Consider the following 21,398-nt stretch of genomic DNA (forward strand, 5'->3'; position numbering starts at 1 on the left):
ATCGTGTATGTTAAATAGATAGGTACGTATTTGTCGTCGGTTCAACTTCCTTATGACGAAAATTTTTTTCGACGGAGGAATTCACTCGAGTCGAGTAAACCTTGACTGTGGAGTTTATTTTTTCATCAACCGAGGATCTAAATACTTTACATCCATGGTTTATAATTTATATTCTAATTTTTATACGTATATTCGTCGTGTAATAAAAATTAAGATATTCGGTTTTCAGCCTAGTACGAATCGAAATTAAAACCAAAACCGGACCAGGTGTATAGGAAGGTAAACTGGTGAAGTCACGATTATTTTTTATCGAATATACGATAGGTATACTCGTATTTGATGGAAACGAACGAATGTTCTACCCGCAAAAATCGCCTTGGTGGTAATGCCGGCTTATGTTGTTGAAAATGAACGTACTTACCTATCTAACATTATGGAACAATGTTATCAATGTAAATGAAAGTGATCCCTATTTATTATTGCTTCGCTGTCTGGTAATAGAAGTATAAATATGTGTATTAAAATCGCCCTATCATGTGATGCTTTTTGGCTATCTGAGAGGAAAAAGGCGCGAAAAAGATAGAAAAATAATTATTAAATTAAATTACGCGTACCCATGTACATATCAAAAGAATTCGCCAAGCCGGTTATAAATAGAGATGACTGCATACGTTTCAACTTCAAGCTAATACGTACGTGAATCATCAATAACAGATCCTTTTCGTCAAAATTCTCATGACCTACGTTGGGTTCTCAAACACGATGGTGAAATTATACGTTCATTTTTTTACTTTGAAATCTACGAAGAATATGTACGAGTACATGGGGCCCGTGATTCATGAATGCCTTTAACTATTGTACCTATACTGGTGGTAATGGTCATGGGCAAAAATAAATAACATCTTGTTACGCTTAACCGTAACCTTGTCAGTGCTGTTTTGATTTTTAAAATTATTTGTAAACGAGTGTATTTGACAAAAGTGTACGAAAGACAGTGAACATCAATAAAATATGTTTACAAATTTTCTAGCACCTATTTTGGTCAATTATTAAACACATTTTGTTTTTCTGATAAGTTTTCATTTTTTTTTAAATATATATTTTTTTATTTTTCAATTTCAAAATTTCGAGGGAAAAATGTTTCTAAAGAACTATAAAAAATACGAAAATTGAAATGATTTTGAGTTTTTTTGGTATGAACAGGTGAAACGCATTTCTAAATTCAGATTTTTCAAGGTCATATTGTCTGGTTTGAAAATAAAATAAGGAGGTGAGTAGATAGGATAGATATTGAAAATTTGAAAATATTTTTTATTTTTATTGCAAATTATTCGTCTCTAGATACAAAAATGCAATATGTAAATGTAAAAAATATTTGAAAACTTTTCGTTTTCCATGAAAAAAAAGATTTTGCAGGAAGAACGTTGGACATTTGAAATTCTCTCAAAATTGATGACTATTTTTTCAACACATGACTTGAAAAAGTTTTCAAAAATTTCAACATAGTAGAAGTTCAAAAGTTTGAAAGTTGAGCAACTAAACCAAAAATTATTTTCTCAATCTTCTACACCTAATCCTTCTTTTTATTTGTTTGCTTTTTTGTGGAAATTCATTATTTTTTTTTCATTTTCTATTCTAAAATTACCTAATCTCTTTTTTTCAGATTTCTATACATTCAAATGTTATTGTCAAGTTCATCTCAATTTTACTAAAACTTCAATTTTTGCATATTTTTATCAATTTTCAAGCACTCGCATTTCAGAACGGTTTTTATGATTTTTCTAATACTTATTTTCAAAATTCCACTTTAATTTTTTTTTTGACATATAAATCAATTTTATTATAGTAGAGTATGTAATTCTTTATAATCTACGTATATGCAATTTTAACGACATTTTCCCGAAATTCCCAAACATTTTATCAATTTTTGGTAATAATTAATTGTTTGCATGTCATTTCAAAAAGTTTTAAAACTGTTTTTATGCAAGTTTGGCTCAATTTGTCAAAGCTTCATCGATTTTTTTTTCACAATTTTCAGCATTTTTTCTACCAATTTTACAGTTTTTCTGGATTAAGTACCTATTTCATCGTGTTATTTTTGCGTGATTTTATTGAATTTCGATTAATAATTTTTTTATAATTTTCTTGACTTTATTTCATATTGGGAATTTTCGCAATATTTTTTTTTTTCAATTTGAGATTTTTCGTCAAATTTCAGTTAATTTTTAATCAAGTTCGTGATAGTTTTTAACAAATTTCTATGCTCGAATTTGCTTAATTATCGGTTTATGGTGATGCTTGATCAACGAGAAATTAGTTTGATAAATTGTATTACATTTTCTTCGATTTGATCAATTTCCTTGCAATTTTGAGTATCATTAATTTTTTATAATTTTGGTGACTAGCGAGATTTTACTCAAATTTCGAGACTTCTCATGGAGTTTTGGTCATTTAGCTTTCAAATGTACCTATGGACGTTTTTATGTTTTTTTTTTTTTTTTTTTTTTTTTTTTGGGTGTTTGTAATTACTTGATTATTACACCCGTCGTATGAGATTTAAATCGAGTTGGTAAGGTCAAGTTTTTTAATCAGGTCCAAGAATTTTCCAATTTCGGAAGGGTCGTCTGGTATGAATAGGGATCTTTCATCTATTTGTAGGGACAGCCTGTGCTGATGTAAGGAGGGACATTGAAATAGTAAGTGTTGGACAGATATAAGTTCTGAGAGGCAGAATTGACATGTGGGTTTTGGGGCCTTGTCATAGAGGTGATTATGTGTGATTTTTGTGTGGCCAATTCTCAGTCTGGTTATAATGATTTCTTCAAGTCTGTTTAAGTGGGAGAGGTTTTTCCAAGGATGGACTAATTTTTTATGTTGAAAGAGCTTGTTTGTGGTTTGGAGGGACCAAAAGTTTTGCCATTTCTTAAGTGTGCTTTGGGTGAAGATAGATTTGAGGTCGTCAGTTGTGATAAATATAAGGGGAGAAAGGATGGTGGCAGATTTTGCATTAATATCTACAATTTCATTTCCCAAGATTCCAACGTGGCTGGGTACATACATAAACTGTATGAAGAAGTTTGAATTTTGTAAGTCAAATAGAGTTTTATGAATATTTTGAATTAGAAGGTGATCGGAAAAAAGATTTTGGATAGCAGTTAGTGAGCTGAGGGAATCACTTTGAATTAAGAAGGACTTATTTTCTGATTCATAAGACGTGAGTATGTCACAGAGACAGTGAAAAATAGCTGTGAGTTCGGCAGTGTAGATTGAAGAACAGTTATGGATTTTAAAATTTGAAATTCTATCATTTATAGAGTATGCATACCTATCCTGTGTGAAGTGTTGGTATTTTTGATCCATCTGTAAAGCAAAGATTGAATTTTTTGTATTCTGATAAGAGTTCAAGATAGTTCTGTTTTATTACTAATGGAGAGTGGCTATTTTTTGGGTAGTTAATAAGCTGTAGGTTGACTTGAGGAGGTTTTAGAAGCCAAGGGGGGTATAATATTGGTTTTTGGATGAGAGTTTTGGGATTGATTTGAAGATCATTCAACATTGTGATGAAATTAGAAATGGGTCCTTCTATATGATCAAAATGTTGGGGGTTGGGTGGGTTAATTTAGTTTTGGAGTGGATGGGAAGGGTTGGTGGATGCATTTGAGATGAATTTGTTTGTTATGAGAGTTCTTCTGAAATCTGGGGGTAATTCTGCTGCTTCACAATATAGGCTATCTATTGGAGAGGAATAGAGGGCTCCTAAACAGATCCTTAGGGCTGAATTTTGAATCGTTTTTAGGATATTTGAAGTTTTATTTGAGATATTTGCAAAACATGGGCTTCCATACTCAATTTTACTGCGAATTAGAGATTTATACAAGTGAAGTAGGAGTTTGCGAGATGGTTTATACTTGGTGTTTTTGATTATTTTCAACAGATTTAGGCGTTTCATGATATCTGATTTTACTTTTAGAAAATGAGGAGTCCAATTTAGTTTTCTATCAAAAGTTAAGCCAAGAAATTTAGTTGTGGTTTTGAATTCTAAAGAGTGTCCTTTGAAGTTGAGGATGAGATCTGGAGGAATCTTATTTTTTTTGGTGAAAAGTATACAGTGGGTTTTTGACTCAGAGAAGGTTAGACCATTTGAATCTGCCCATGTTTCAATTTTTTCAAGGGTTTCTTGGATTACTTGAAGAGCTAGTTGAATATTATTTGAACGAAAGGAAATGTTTATATCATCAGCAAAGATTCTCAGAGAAATGGGTCTAGAAACAACATTGGAAATGTCATCAATCAAAAATATAAATAAGACTGTGGCTAAGAACTGAACCTTGGGGGACTCCATTTTCAATTTCAAAAAACTCTGAGTATGTATTGTCAACTCTCACTCTAAAAGTACGGTTTGTTAAGAAATTCTGAATAAAGTAAGCCAAATGTCCTCTAATTCCAATGGAATGTAATTTTTGGAGAATTTTATAACGCCAGGCTTTATCAAATGCCTTTTCAAGATCAAAAAAGACTGAAAGAACACTTTCTTTATTCTGGAAGGCCGAACTAATTTCTTTTTGGAGACTAAAGAGGTGGTCTAGGGTAGATCTTTTCTTTCTGAAACCACTTTGATAAATGCTAAGAGAGTTTGAGGAATTAATATACCAATTGAGACGTTTAATAACCATTTTTTCAAGTATTTTTCAAGGAACTGAAGTTAAGGAGATGGGGCGATAACTAGATGCCAGATTTGGGCTTTTATCTGGTTTTAATATTGGAATGATTGTTGCAGTTTTCCATAATTTTGGGAAGGAATCCGAAGTCCAAATTTTGTTATATAACTGAAGTAAATCTTCTTTTCCAGTGTCTGAAAGGTACTTTAACATGTGATTGTGAGGGTGTATTTCATCAGGTCCAGGGGATGAATCTTTAATGTTGTAGTTTAGACAATGATTTAGCTCTTCAAGAGAGAAAAGAGAGTTGTATGGTTCTTGTTGTTTAGACAAATTTTAAAAGTTGTCTTGACGAATTGTGGCCAAGTTTTGCGCAATTTCATTGAAATTCTATCAATTTTTTTGGTAACTAACTTTCGAGTGATTTTTATGCCAATTTTACCAGTTTTATGATAAAAGGTACTTTAGGTGGACTTTTTCAAAATTCCATATGATAATATTTTGAATAATTTTTTCGTAATTTTCAACGAATATTTTTATATTTACCTATATTCGAACATTTTTGAGATATTTTGCTCAATTAGTACGATAACTTATCTTTATGACATTATTTTAACAAATTTTAAAACAATTTTTTCGAAACTTTGCTCAATTATGTTGATTTTTTAACAATCTGAGAGATCAGACAATTGAGCAATCTCAAATTATCATTAAATTTTAATTTTTGATAATATTCTACATATCAACTGGTGGTTATTTTCAAGCGCTTTATTCAAAATTTCATGAAAATTTTGAAACATTCGGTCGTTTTTTAATCTTGCACTAATTTTTGGTACCTATTTCATTCTTGTGCGAGTTTCAAAGTTTTTATCATTTTTTTTTTTTGAGCAGTGATTTGTTTGTAATAATTCAAATCACATCTATTTTTCGTGATTTCACTCAATTTTTTTTGAATTTGGTATGACCTTGAATGCTTAATTCAAAAATACTCACATAGATTTACTTGTTGCTTTCTGACGGTGTGTGATTGATGCAGTAGATTTTTTTTTGATAATTGAATCCTCCTTCCTTTTTGAAATTTATCTTCTTATGGACAGTTTTTGTAATTCACGATTGAAGATTTTTTTTGCCGAATTATTTTTTGAACGCTTACTGAACAAGGAGGAATTAATCACACTGTTTGGGTGATTTTCTTCGCACTGTTTGGCCAACGTCCGAATTTTTTTGGTGTTTTTTTTTCATTCTCAACCTGTCTTACAAGTTTTTATTTTATTGGATTACATGATTCTGTCTAAATTCCGTTGAGAATCACTAAGAATTTGCAAAATGAATTTTTTTATATACGTTGAATTTAAAAAGTAATTTTCTAAAACGTATTTCTGTTCAAATTTTGATATTTCAAAAGAAAGAGCTCTCGATGAAAAAAATACCTTATTCTTCATTTAATTTGCAACCCAGCCCTGTGTAGTTTTTTTTACCATCGTTGCATATTATTTCATCGTAGACTTATTTATGCTTCGTTGACCTTTCAGTCTGAGACAATTAAATCGGCGAAATTTCAAGTCAGCAAAATCATACCTTTTTATGGGTGTAGAGATATATATGTGCAAATAAAATTATTCGCTTATCATCAGAAATGTATTAATGGATACCTACGTGAGTAATGTAGTGAAAAAAACCAATAAAGACGTTGATTAGAAATAATTTTTGAATTCATTGGCAGTTTAGCTATAAGCATATGCCAATCGTAGATCGAGAAAAAACATTCAGTGAATCTGAGCTGTCTAATTTTTGCTCAAAATATCTCTGTTTTTGTTAGACCCTTTATTTTTGCCAAAAATTTATTTCTGGCAAAAGCGAAGAGATTTGTTGAAAAAAAAATTAAAGAAACAAAATTTTATATTATAAAATTCCTCATCCGTACAGTGTGATTTTTTTTTCTTAGGAAGCCTTATGCTGTGCGCTAAAATTGAAAATGTTCCTCTTAAATGGATCTTTTGTGAAAAAATTGACTTCTTTTTTCAATTTTTCATCCTAAAAAATTTGAGCTGTCGAGTTCTTACGTATTCAAATCACGTTAAAAAAACCTTTATATTGAGCAATTCATTGAGAAAAAATTCAAAAAATCCTACTTTCATAGAAATTGAACTCATTGGATGAGAAAAATACTGTACACAAATTCAAATCGACGATGCTAAATTTCCACTAAAAGTTGAAATCAGTCGAAGGTCAAGTGGTTCCCTTACTAGCCCGTACTATGCACTTTTAAAATTCATTTAAAATGCAAACAGTGCAAAGCTACTCTTAATTGGCTATTGTTCGATTGTATTATTGTTGTAAGCACCATAAATAGACCTACCGAGTGATGTAGGTAAGTATCTTAGCACATATTTCTGAAAATGTATGTAGTATTGCATACAAAAAAGTAAAAAGAATTTAGAAATAGCTACAGTGACATATTGATTGTTTTACAGTATTTTAGAAATACTCGTATCTTGATCAAGTTAATCACAATCAGAAATAAGTAGGTTTAGAGGTGCTACTGGTATTCTTTGAAACTATAATTCGTATAAATCTCATTTTCAGCAGACAACATTCGAAGAAAAATCAATTTCACGTTTTTTAATAATAAAAAAAAAAGTAATCGTTGTTTCGAATTAATAATATCGAGAAAAAAACTTTAGTAACGCTTGTTAAACGAACAAAGTCTCCCTTCTTTCTCCTCGTGAATCATGTACCACTACCCACCTACGTAATAATATTAATTCATTTTTCCCACAAATAATTTTATTTTTTCATCAAGTTCCTATAAATTAAAGCGTCGATTTTTTATTCAACAGAGGTGTACGATGTGTCCTGTATCTGAGGAATCGAAGGCGTAATATAAACTGCTCGACGCAGAAATATTATGAATCTTTTACCAGACACCAGCAACGGATGCTTACGAGTTTTGCTTCGAGAAAATTATAGGTATGTGCACATGAATTATTTATCGATTATTTTAACTCGTGTAATTAATTGCATTGTAGAGGTGTTATTTTTCTACCGGATGGAATCGTCTTCAATTTTGTAGGTTGCTTGAACTACTGTCGATTTTTAAAGATACTGATTCACGAATAAAATGAAAAAGAAAAAGTGTTCGAAAAATGTATTCCATAAAAATTTGATCACAGCTAGTTGAAGGTCGCGATTTCTCCCTTTTTTTAGTTCCCTTTCATTAATTAACCTACAGACCTCCACCATCAAATCATGATTCATGAAAGTATGAAAAAGAGGGGTTAGACAGACACCGAGGGGTAGAATCCAAAAAAATACCAATTCGAACTCACCGATACCAAATTAGTGAGAATTTACGTCACGTCATAATTTTATGTACTTATATTATTTTTAAATAAGAAGTAGGGGTCCAGAGGAGCATTGAAGGGGGTCTAATCCGAGAAATAAGTTCATTTTGAATTCAGTGCCCTTTTTTGTCATTTTACCATGCTCGAGGGCACTAGTTAGAAGTGGAGGTTTGGAGGGGTCGAATCGAAAGAGTTTATCAATATTGAACTCAATCCCTTTATAAATCACGAAAAGAATTTTAGATCTACATTACAGACATGTGTGGCCCTGAGAGTGTTGAACGATGTTTCTTCAAATTGCTGAAATTTGTTTAAGTAATGTTTTTAATATTTTAGATAAATTTATCGATTTTTGATGATTTTTTACAGTAAGTATCTATGCTAGCCTATTTCATTACTTTTCAATTTGATATACGTATGTTTTTCAATCTCATCTTGAAAATTTTGAACAAAAATGACGTAAGTATCATAAAGTTCGACTGGTCGACTTGTCTGACCGATTTAAGTATTTCAATGACCTTTCAAATATACATACACATTTTTTGTCATGTCACTAATAGTCGGGGAGCCCGTTTAAAGATCTATTCACTATTGCACCCCCCCCCCCTCCGACGATCCTCCGGGACAACTTTTTTCTTTGAGGGGGAGTTCTAAGGATCATGTCTAGCCCTTGTACTCAAAATAAAGGTGGCCCTACTTACAAAATGGCGGCCATTTTGATTAACAGGTCAGCCGAAATCGCAGATTTTGCGTTCCAACGTAGGACTTGCACAAAAGTTTTCGAACTGTACAAAGGTAGATCGAAAGATCAAGCAAAACTTTATCACCAGTCAAAATTTCAAGTGCTAATGTGCGTTTTTCGATTTTTGGTGAATTTTTGAAAATCAAATTTAGGCCAAAAATGAGGGAAAAAATCAAAATTTTACCAAATTGACCAAGAAAGCTGAAATTTGGGATACACCCTATTTTCGACATGCCAAATCGATTGAAAACTGTTTCAAACCATTTTGAGCAGTTCTGGAGCCTCCAGCAGATTTTTCAAACTCGAAATTTCCACAAAATTTCATCAAATGGAGTTGGATAACCGAAATTTACTTTGCGAACTAATTTCAATGCGCTACGAAGTCTACTGCAGGTGGATTTTAAGTCGTGTTGGAGCTTACAGCGACTTTTTGAAAATTACTGGAGCCTCCAGTAAATTTTTAAAACTTGAAATTTCCTAAAAATTTCACCAAACGGAGATGGAAAGTCAAAATTCATTCTGCAAACTAATTTCAATACGCTACGAAGTCGTCTGTTGGTGGATTTCAAGTCGTTTTGGAGCCTCCAGCGATTTTTTGAGAAGTCGTATGGTGTTTTTTGGACATTGAAACCACCATGTAGTCGACTTCATATCTTATTGAAATTAGTTTTCGAAGTAAATTTGAGCTTGCCAACTCCATTTGGCAAAATGTTGCGGAAATTTCAATTTTCAAAAATCTGGTGACTTCAGTAATTTTCAAAAAATCGCTGGAGGCTTCAAAATGATTTGAACCCCCTTTGAAGTCGTCTTCAGAGTGTGTTAAAATTGGTGTGTAGAATAAATTTCAGCTTTCCATCTCCATTTGGTGAAATTTTGTGAAAATTTTAAGTTTCAAAAATCTGATGAAGGCTCCAGGAATTTTCAAAAAGTCGCCGGAGACTCCAAACCGTCTTGAAATTTACCTGCAGTACTTCGTAGCGCATTGAAATTAGTTTGCAGAATAAATTTCAGATTTCCAACTCCATTTTGGTGAAATTTTGTGAGAATTTCGAGTTTCAAAAATCTGCTGGAGGCTCCAGAACTGCTCAAAACAGTTTGGAACAGTTTCTAATCGATTTGGCATGTCAACAATAGGGTGTATCCCATATTTCAGCTTTCTTGGTCAATTTGGTAAGATTTTCATGTTTTCGCGTTTCATTACGAGCCTAATAGTCCGGCATATGACAATAGGAGTAATTGCACCCCCCCCCCCCCGCCGATCCTCCGGGACAACTTTTTTCTTAAAGGGGACATCCTAAGGAACATTCTAAAGCAAACTTGCCAAAAAAAAAAGTTGGCCTTACTTACAAAATGGCGGCCATTTTGATTGACTGGTCAGCCGAAATCGCAGATTTTGCGTTTTAAAATAGGACTTACACAACATTTTTCAAACTGTACAGAGGTAGATCGAAAGATCAGGCAAAAATTTATCACCTGTCAAAATTTCAAGTGCTAAAGTGCGTTTTTCGATTTTTGGTGAATTTTTGAAAATCGAATTTAGGCCAAAAATGAGGGAAAAAAATCAAAATTTTACCAAATTGACCAAGAAAGCTGAAATTTGGGATATACCCTATTTTCGACATGCCAAATCGATTGGAAACGGTTTCAACCCGTTTTGAGCAGTTCTGGAGCCTCCAGAAAATTTTTGAAACTCGAAATTTCCACAAAATTCCATCAAATTGGAGTTGTAAAGCTAAAATTCATTCTAAAAACTAATTTCAATACCCTACGAAGTACTGCAGGTGAATTTCAAGTCGATTTGCAGCCTCCAGCGACTTTTTGAAAATTTCTTAAACCTTCAGCAGATTTTTGAAACTTTAAATTCTCACAAAATTTCATCAAATGGAGATGGAAAGCTGAAATTTTTTCTACACTCCATTTTTAACACCCTCTGAAGACGACTTCAGGCGAGTTCAAGTAATTTTAGGGCCTCCACAGACTTTTTTTGAAAATTACTGGAGCCTCCAGCAGATTTTTGAAACTTTAAATTTTCACAAAATTTCATGAAATGGAGATGGAAAGCTAAAATTTATTATACACTCCAATTTGAACACCCTCTGAAGACGACTTCAGGTGGGTTCAAGTCATTTTAGGGCCTCCAGCGACTTTTTTGAAAATTACTGGAGCCTCCGGTAGATTTTTTAAATTTGAAATTTCCTCAACATTAATTTATCAAATGGAGTTGGCAAGCTGAAATTTACTTCGCAGACTACATGGTGGTTTCAAATGGTTTTGAAGCTTCCAGCTACTTTTAGGAAATTTCAATTTTCCAAAATAAAACGTCATACAATCTTTCAAAAAGTTGCTGGAGGCTCCAAAACGACATGGAATTCACCAGCAGTCAACTTCGTAACGTATTGAAATTAGTTTGCAGAATGAATTTCGATTCTCCATCTTGGTTTGATAAAATTTTGGGGAAATTTCAAGTTTCAAAAATCTACTGGAGGCTCCAGTAATTTTCAAAAAACTTGTTGGAGGCTCTAAAACGACTTGAAATCCACTAGAAGTCGTTTTCAGAGTGTGTTAAAATTGGAGGGTAGAAAAAATTTCAGCTCTCCATCTCCATTGATGAAATGTTGTGAAAATTCAAAGTTTCAAAAATCTGTTGGAGGTTTCAGGAATTTTCAAAAAGTCGCTGGAGGCTCTAAAACGACTTGAAATTCACCTGCAGTACTTCGTAGGGTATTGAAATTAGTTTTTAGAATAAATTTTAGCTTTACAACTCCAATTTGATAGAATTTTGTGGAAATTTCGAGTTTCAAAAATTTCCTGGAGGCTCCAGAACTGCTCAAAACGGGTTGAAACCGTTTCCAATCGATTTGGCATGTCGAAAATAGGGTATATCCCAAATTTCAGCTTTCTTGGTCAATTTGGTAAAATTTTGATTTTTTTCCCTCATTTTTGGCCTAAATTCGATTTTCAAAAATTCACCAAAAATCGAAAAACGCACTTTAGCACTTGAAATTTTGACAGGTGATAAATTTTTGCCTGATCTTTCGATCTACCTCTGTACAGTTTGAAAAATGTTGTGTAAGTCCTATGTTAAAACGCAAAATCTGCGATTTCGGCTGACCAGTCAATCAAAATGGCCGCCATTTTGTAAGTAAGGCCAACTTTTTTTTTGGCAAGTTTGCTTTAAAATGTTCCTTAGGATGTCCCCTTTAAGAAAAAAGTTGTCCCGGAGGATCGGCGGGGGGGGGGTGCAATTACTCCTATTGTCATATGCCGTACTATAACAAAAATCAAAAAGGCACTTCAGCACTTGAAATTTTGACAGGTGATGAATGTTTAAGAAAAAAGGATCGGTGGGGGGGGGGGTTGTAAAAGATCCTTAAGCAGGCTCTCCGATTATAATACAATTTCGAGAATTCTGTGTGAGGGACACTCCATTCATTCAATCACCAAAGCCCCCCCCCCCCCTACATCGCAACCATTCTACTTGCTGCATCTGAACCGAAAACAATACTGACCAACGTAATACGCTTTTTAATGCACTGCTCATAGAAATAACCCCTACAAATTAATTCTTTCACTCGATTCGTATTTCGATCACGAATAAGAGCTAAACTGCAAAACTCCAGCCAACACTTGCTCAGGAGCCATGCACGTCGCTGGCGCCCGAGCAAGGGCACGCGTAGGAATTTGGCAATAAATACTTATGTCTTAAATATGTAGTACATACAATGACGTAATCAATTTTGGCGATATACCTAAATTAATTTTTTGATCGCGATTCTTAAACGCGAATAATCTTTCCATAATAATCCGCAGTCACGACACTTTATAATAAGTTCATTTCACACAGAACAAGTTTAGGTACCTACGTAGATATAGATATCTACACATCTTTTCACGGCAGCTTCTAATTACTCGGTCAAATAGTACCTAAGCTACATACGCCATTTCCATAGGACATTGTTAATCTTCGCCAACGACGTCTAATATCACGCAAATTAACGTCGATTATTTCCATGAAATGTAAAGAGCATCCGAAAGAAACGCTGCTGTTGAATTACATCGTCGGTGTCGGTCGTGGTACGATGATTTTAATACTTCCATTCGAATGGCCGGCAGCGTACATTTTCTCATTCTTATTCGAGGAGGAACTCTTCTATAGTATGTTGTTTTTTTTTATTCTTCGAAAAAGATGATGTGAGAAATGCAAATATTCCAAAAATATGCTTTACCAGGTATAGATACCAAAGATAATGATCTAGGTAGGTAAGATTTTCTATCGCGTTCTGTTTGTTTGTGCGGAGGTGGTTCAACTATTGACATTAAATTTTAGTAACTTATATTCTTCGATTACGTAAATTGGCTGTGTAAGATTGAAATCTTATAGAAAAAGCCGCAACTTCTAAGTTCCTCGAAACCACTTCCTCGGCGCATTGGTTGGCGTTTTTTCACCTCGAAATAATTAAGAACTGCGGTCACACTTTGGTTTATTTTCAATACCACATTTCCGCCATTGATTCTTAACATGAAGAAGATCTAATTACCAGCTCGAATGTATACTGCTGGAGCTGGAACTGGACGTAGGATTTACTCGTCGCACGTGATATGCGGTGAAAACATATCCGTTTATCGTGCATTCGTGCGTAACAACTCGCCATATGTATCGTCGTCGTAAGTAACTAACTATACTTGAAGTGGACATCTTTAAGAAAGATCGCAACCGGAATATACATATATACGAGTACATGGTGCTCAATGGGCATTGAACGCATCGAATATAAGAGTATAATCAGTGGTACAAAAATAAAAATTTAGAAATGGTATGCATTTGTAATAAGATTAGAGGAATACGCAACGACTCTGCCTCTCCTCTCTTCTCTCCTTGTGGTTGTCGTACTCGTACGCGTGTCTCTATTTATGGCTTTTATCCAACACCAACCGGCGAAATCATCTCGATGGGTTCCTTTTACCGAAAAAATTTCTTCTCGAGGATGAATTGAATGCGGTCAGAGAGGAGGTTATCACGAGACGTCCGATTATTTCAATTACACACGTCATCCTATTTACAGGTGATCGTTCGCCTATACCGGTACCGGTAGACCGGAGTCGTGTTTTTAAAACACTATACGCTGCGGCTGGCTAGTGGCTACCTTATTGCATTATACGCGGAAACGAAAAAAAGGAAAAAATCACGCCGTGATATTGAAAAAGCTTTCATTTTCATTTACCATTACAAACCGACCGACGCGATGACGATGGCTACGGATCGGATGGCGCGTACTGGTTCATTTTTACAAAACGTGACGTGACACGACGTATTAAATCAATCGTAATCGCGGTATTACCTATTGAAAAAATCATTCCATTTTCATAATTTAAGTATACCCCTCCGATCTGCAGGTTTTTCATCGATTTAATTCAATATGTGACGAAAATTATTATTGTCATCGTGAGTTAGAATAATGTACTTGTACGTACATCAATGAGACGACTACGAGAAATAAAAAATCATAATAATCAATGAAGCAGGATGTCGTGTGCTATTTTTCCGTTTCCTCGCTTCTGTTCGGTACTACAACCTTTCCATAGTGTCTTTATTACTCGTATTAGGCCTAAATTTAAAAATGATTTTTGGAGATTGCGTAGCCTCCAAATTACAACATTTTCAATCAATTTTGGAGCTGGCATGGTCACCGAATTACAATATTTCAAATGAATATCAGAGATATGTAATTTTTTGAATGCGCACGACCTCCAAATTTGGAAAAGCAAATCAATTTTTGGAGCTTGCATTACCTCCAAATTACAAAGTATTTCAATTTGTATATTGAAACAATGGGAAGACAGACAAGCGGATAGACGACCTTGAGAGGCCAAATAGACGGGTCAATGACCCAAAGAAGCCAGACATAGGTTGACAGACGACCATGAGAGGCTGTAGACAGGTAGGTCAGTGGCTTTAAAAGGCAGACAAACTACCTTCTGAGGCCAGGAAGACGGGTCAATGACCTTGAGAGGTCAGAAATGCAGGTCAATGACCTTAAGCATTCAAATAAATAAATAGGAAATCAGGTCAATGACCTTGAAAGGCTAGACAGGCAGCCAAGCCCTTCTTGGGAAGTCTAGACAAGCATGCAGACAATCTTGAGAGGCTAGACAGCAAGGTCAGTGACCTAAAAAGGCCTGATACTAGACAAAACCTTTAAAAGCAAGACAAGAAGACAAATGACCTTGGGAAGCCGTACAGACGGATCGACGACATTCAGAGGTCAGACGACCTTGAGCCGGATCATGGAAGGGTCAATGACCTCAAGCGTTTGCACACTCAAGTCATTGACCTTAAGATGTCAGATAGTCATATATCAATGACCTTATGGTGCCAGACGACCTTGAGAGCACTGGTAGACGGGTCAATGACCTTGAAATGGCGGATACACCAGTCAATGCCCTTAAGATGCTAGGCAGTTAGGTCAACGACCTTAAAAGGCCAGACAAGAGACAAGCACATCAGATGAAACTTAAAACAAAACTACCTACTAAATTGCTGAGAGGTCCGAAGGTAGACAGACGACCTTGAGAGGCCAGGCAGACGGGTCAGCGACCACAAAAGGCCCAACAGGCAGACGACAACCTTGAGAGACCGGGTAGACGGGTCAATCAGTCAATGACCATTAGAAGCCAGACAGGTGGACAGACAACCACGAGAGTCAAGACTATAGTGGGTATGCTGGTCCGCCATTTTCTTCCTTGAGGCGTATTTTTTATAACTCGAAATTTACAACATTTACAAAAATTTTACAAGAGTCCTTTTTTGTAGAAAGTGAAAAAATTTCGCACCTTGGGAGTACTAAATTCAATACTCCTGCATCTAAAAAAATTGATTTTGACATTTTTGCATTTTTGGGGTTTGTATGGCCCCCTCTCAACCAAAAATAACACTTTGAGTTTTGAGTTGGTACATTATCTAGATCTTGTAAAAACACAAATGGCCTAAATCAAAATCCCAACAGCATTGCAAGTTGTTTGGAGTTATGTAGGTACACGAATCTCAAAAAACTCCGCCTTTTTGGAGTAATTTTCTTACATACAAAGTGTTGAAAAACAGTTTTGGTTGTTTTGAATGTTTGTCAGATAGAAATAGTCACAAGAAGTGTATTTTTTATTGGTTTGTACCAAATGGAAAAATTTTTTTAAATTGATCACTTTTCAGAATGAATTTGCACATAGGTATCATGAAATTTTAGTTTTTTGAGAAAAACTCAAAAACTAAGCACTCTAGAAAAAAACTAACGACATTATGTCGATTGGAAATTTAATTCTCTACAACTTTGTCATCGTGAAATTTTTTTTGGACGCTTCCTTTCGCCTCCACATCAACTTCAATGAAAGGTTATAACTCAAAATGTTTTACAAACATTGAAATATTTCCTCTTTAAGATTTTATTTTTCAAAGTGTTCTTATGCTAAATGAAGGTACGATATCAGATCTTTAAAATGAGGTGCTATTCATTCCTCACAATTAATAATTATAAGTTGATGAAAATAATGAATCAAGTTTTTAAAAAAAAGAAAATCACTCTCTTGTGAAATTTCACCTTTTTTGAGATGTAACTTTATTGCACCCAAGGTGCGATATGACTACCTAATAATGCAAAAATCTTCAAATTTCATGCAGTAAAACTTAAAATATTGAAAAAATGGTGATGATGAAAAAAATTCATTAAATGAAAAAATAGCTATTGGGGCTAATATAAATTCGATATTTCAAAGCAAGAGACGTCTTAAATCCCATCTCTGATCCCAGTTTCAAAAAATCTTTTTTTCCTATTCAGCTGTTCTTTGTGTATTTGATCAGTAAGTATTACATATACATAATTATGAAAGATCTGAAAAATTGAAAAAAATTGACATGGAGAATCATTTTTTTTTAAAGATTGGTTTTCTATGGTTTAAAATTTGCACCAAAATTAATGGCCCAAAAATCCACGAAAATTTGAATCCTAATCTCAGATTCAAGATTTGGATCAACAGCTCCAAAAACATATTGATCCTGGCCTGCCTTGTTTTTGAAACTCTGGAAACTGATTTTCCACTTCGATCATTATCACAAGTACACTAATAGATATATCGTCTCAAGTACTTTAAACCCTTTTCTCAACTTTCTTCGCCCGAATTCTCTACTATCTCCCTCATCGAACATTGAGCCCTCCTACGCACTCAAAAATTTGTCATTTCTCCTCAAGGTCATCAACCGGATATACATATGTACCTTTTTGTTGATTACGTTTACGTCCTCAGCGACGAAATATCATTATCTGTAGACACCGGAGAAATTCCGTTGACTAATCCACATTACGTAGATTTATTACACAAACGTTTTCGATAATTCCGGCCGCGTACGGAGCGTACAGTACATCTCATTGATATTATAACTCGATAAACAAATAACAATTACAGTACGAGTTGCGCGTTTCGCAACAACGCAGTCGCGCCATAATATTTAAAAACAATATGCAAAAGTATTCGCGTATACTTATAAAACAGATCCTTATATAATACGCCTGATACACCATTAGCATTCTAGACAACTCGATCCGTTGACGATAAAATCGCCTGCGCCTCTTTTTTTCATACAAGGAAAAAAAGAACTCCGGCTCAGCTGCACCGAATCATCTCATTGTCTTGCACCGAGTCTCGAGTCACTGACATTAGCGTTGCCGATGCCGAGGAGATGGCGAACTCCATGACCGACGACCCGCAGGCAGAGAGACCGCATCTCGTCTATTGTTTTTTGCGCTGGCGATGGCGAATAATAAACTTGAAAAAAACACCGAGAGCTGCCACACGGAATCACAACAACAACTTGACGATGATTGTGTGGAGCTGGAGCAAATTTTTTTTCATAAATCGTGGGTAGATGAGATTCTACATATTCGATTCTCGATTATGTAGGTATATTACTGTATAGTTATGTACTTAACTTATACACCTAGCGACTATTTCGAATAAACGGAGAGTGAAATTCGCAATTATGAACAATACGTTGACTTTCGTTTTTAACGACCAACGTGCACTTGAAAGTTTTTAAATCTTAATTTTCATTTACATCTCGCTTCGCCGGCCTATACTTATACTCGTTCGAGAGACATTACTGTTGTTGAAAATCTATTAATCAAGGCGTAGATATAACTCATACGTGCAAATACATTGCTCATCTTTATAGCAGGTACCTGTGCCTATTCTTAAGAGGTTTATATCGTTCTATTCCGAGAATTTGTACAGATATTGCACAGTGTTGTGCGCCAATGTCAGATTTCAGAATGCTCTGGAGGAATTCAGAAATGTCAAAGTACATAAATAAATAGGCAACATTGACATCTTATGAGGGGACGGTCAGAAGTCATCATCGTTGATTCAGAAGAAACTTTGTTCATCCCTACACCTATCAGGGGTGGCAACTTGAATTTTTCCCGTGTGTAGCACAAAAATTTTGGTACAAAATTACTGTGATATAACCCCCCCCCCCCTAATTTGAAGGGAAAAAACGAAATTTATTTGGTTATTAGTAGTCGGGGAGCCCGCTTAAGGATCTATTGAACCACTCCCCCCCACCCCCCGTTGATCCTCCGGGACAACTTTTTTCTTGAAGTGGGAGGCCTAAGAAACATTCCTAGCCCTTGTACTAAAAAAAAAAGGTGACCGTGCCTACTAAATGGCGGCCATCATGATTGACAGGTCAGCTGAAATCGCAGATTTTGCGTTCCAACATAGGACTTGCACAACATTTTTCAAACTGTACAGAGGTAGATCGAAAGATCAGGCAAAAATTTATCAACTGTAAAAATTTGAAGTTCTAAAGTGCTTTTTTCTATTTTTGGTGAATTTTTTAGAATCAAATTTAGGTCAAAAATGAGGGAAAAAATCAAAATTTTACCAAATTGACCAAGAAAGCTGAAATTTGGGATATATCCTATTTTCGACCTGCCAAATCGATTGGAAACGGTTTCAAATCGTTTTGAGCAGTTTTGGAGCCTCCAGCAGATTTTTGAAACTCGAAACTCCCACAAAATTTCATCAAATGGAGTTGGATAGTCGAAATTTACTCTACAAACTAATTTCATTGCACTACGAAGTCAACTGCAGGGGGATTTCAAGTTGTTTTGGAGCCTCCAACGATGTTTTGAAAATTACTGGAGCCTCCAGTAGTTTTTTGAAATTCAAAATTTCTCCAAAATTTCATCAAACTGAGATGGAAAGTCGAAATTTATTCGGCAAACTAATTTCAATACGCTACAAAGTCGATTGCTGGTGGATTTTAAGTAGTTTTGGAGCCTCCAGCGACTTTTTGAAAGATCGTATGGGGTTTTTTGGAAAATTAAAATTTCCAAAAAGTACATAGCTGGAACTTTCAAAACCATTTAAAACCACAACGTGTAGTCAACTTGATATCGTATTGAAATTAGTTTGCGAAGTAAATTTCAGCTTGCCAACTCCATTTGGTAAAATGTTGCGGGAATTTCGAGTTTCAAAAATCTACTGGAGTCTCCAGTAATTTTCAAGAAGCCGCTGGAGGCTCCAAAATGACTTGAACTCACCTGAAGTCATCTTCGAAGGGTGTTAAAATTGGAGTGTAGAGTAAATTTCAGCTTTCCACCGCCATTTGATAAAATTTTGTGAAAATTTAAAGTTTCAAAAATCTGCTGGTGGCTCCAAAACGACTTGAAATTTACTTGCAGTACTTCGTAGCGCAATGAAATTAGTTTGCAGGATAAATTTCAGCTTTCCAACTCCATTATGATGAAATTTTGTGGGAATTTCGAGTTTCAAAAATCTGCTGGAGGCTCCAGAACTGCTCAAAACGATTTGAAACCGTTTCCAATCGATTTGGCAGGTCGAAAATAGGGTATATCCCAAATTTCAGCTTTCTTGGTCAATTGTCAATTTGGTAAAATTTTGATTTTTTCCCTCATTTTTGACCTAAATTTGATTCTAAAAAATTCACCAAAAATAGAAAAAGGCACTTTAGAACTTCAAATTTTTACAGGTGATAAATTTTTGCCTGATCTTTCGATCTACCTTTGTAGGATTTGAAAAATGTTGTGCAAGTCCTATGTTGGAACGCAAAATCTGCGATTTCAGCTGACCTGTCAATCACAATGGCCGCCATTTTGTAAGTAGGGCCACTTTTTTTCGAGTAGAAGGGCTAGAAATGTTCCTTAGGACTCCCACTTTAAGAAAAAAGGTGTCCCGGAGGACCGACGGAGAGGGGTGCAATAGATCCTTAAGCAGGCTCCCCGACTATAGGTAATATGAGTATAGGTAAGTCTTATTTTCTAATTTAAAAAGATGAACTTCTTGTTCCATTTTTATTTTTGGAAATTCATTCATTGAGGATCCACTTTAGGGATGTCGAACCGTTGAACTAATATGTAATACTTGATGAATCGTTTAGGTATTCTTGAAAAGGAAACCTAGTTGTGCGAAAATGATTTTTTTTAATTGAGAAATTTTTTAGAATGTCCAAAATTATTTCATTGGCTTATTGCACTCTTAATTTTTGTGCCATGTGTAGCATGCTACACACGAAATCTGCTCGTGAGTAGCCGAAGCTACACAGGCTACAGGATAGTTGCCACGAATGACACCTATAGTGCTTCAATGGATCATTTTTATTACATACCTATTTTGGTGCTCCTATTCGCTTACACAAGGGAATCTTTTTAACACACCCTACGATTTGAACAAAACCAAACTGAGTTTTTAAAATTTTCGTAACCCTTTGAAATCTGTAGATGGGCTTTCTATGTCCGAATAGTTCCTTGAATTTCCCTTTATAGACAATAGGCGAATGAATCAGATATTTTCCAACAACCGCGTAAATTTCGTCGCCAGTTTGCCACAGAAAAGATTCAACGCGTATGACCACTATCATCCATCACCACAATCTCAATTATATAAACGTACATTTTAACAATAATTATCATTACGCAATGTTGGAATTTCTCACATTAAAGCGGTCAGCGGCGTAAGTACGTGTACACTCGGTCGTAATTTAGTATTTCGTTAAATCAACAACAACAATAACACTCTGCCCAGCGCTTAATGAATAAATGATATAAAAAAATAATCACCTCTTCCAGTCGCTCGAAAGATTTACTTGATAAGTTGAATATAAGCTCCCTGGTGTTTGGGACAATGCAAGGAACAAAAATATTTGAAGGTTTTCTGACACGTATGTACCTGCGTTTGTAGATGCGTGTTGGCTCGACGTGAAGAAAGGATAAATTGGAACGACTTATTTTTATAATTAGGTTTGGGCAGGATCAGGATGACGAACGTGATATTCCTTAATCGAAAGTGAAATAATGAAATGAATGTGTGAACTGAAAACAGAACCAGTGTTCAGTTTTTGAAATTGTTTCAATGTAGGCTGACTTAAAGGATGGAAATAATAAGTACCTACTCGTACATACGAGTATCTATTGTCGTGTTGCATAAGACTAGATACAAGTATGTACATACCTTACAGTTGAATCGTAGAATAAAAACACCTGCGTGTTCATATTCAAAAATGAAAAATAAGTAACAACTTCTGACAACTTCATAAAAAAAGGGCTTTTTAGCAATTTCTGGTTGAAAAACGACAAATTAGGACACATT

At 34.8% G+C, this 21,398-nt stretch overlaps 1 protein-coding gene across 1 annotated transcript in view; it reads left to right on the plus strand.

The window, feature by feature from the left end:
* The window catches only part of LOC135841607 (putative mediator of RNA polymerase II transcription subunit 26), a 137,129-nt gene that overhangs the window by 4,974 nt on the left and 110,757 nt on the right, over window positions 1-21,398 (plus strand). Inside the window, exon 2 of the mRNA XM_065358638.1 lies at window positions 7,499-7,628. The gene's annotated coding sequence lies outside the window, so the exon portion shown is untranslated. The remainder of the gene's footprint in view (window positions 1-7,498; window positions 7,629-21,398) is intronic.

Source organism: Planococcus citri, chromosome 3 (genome assembly GCF_950023065.1).
Source record: "Planococcus citri chromosome 3, ihPlaCitr1.1, whole genome shotgun sequence".
Lineage (NCBI taxonomy): Eukaryota > Metazoa > Arthropoda > Insecta > Hemiptera > Pseudococcidae > Planococcus > Planococcus citri.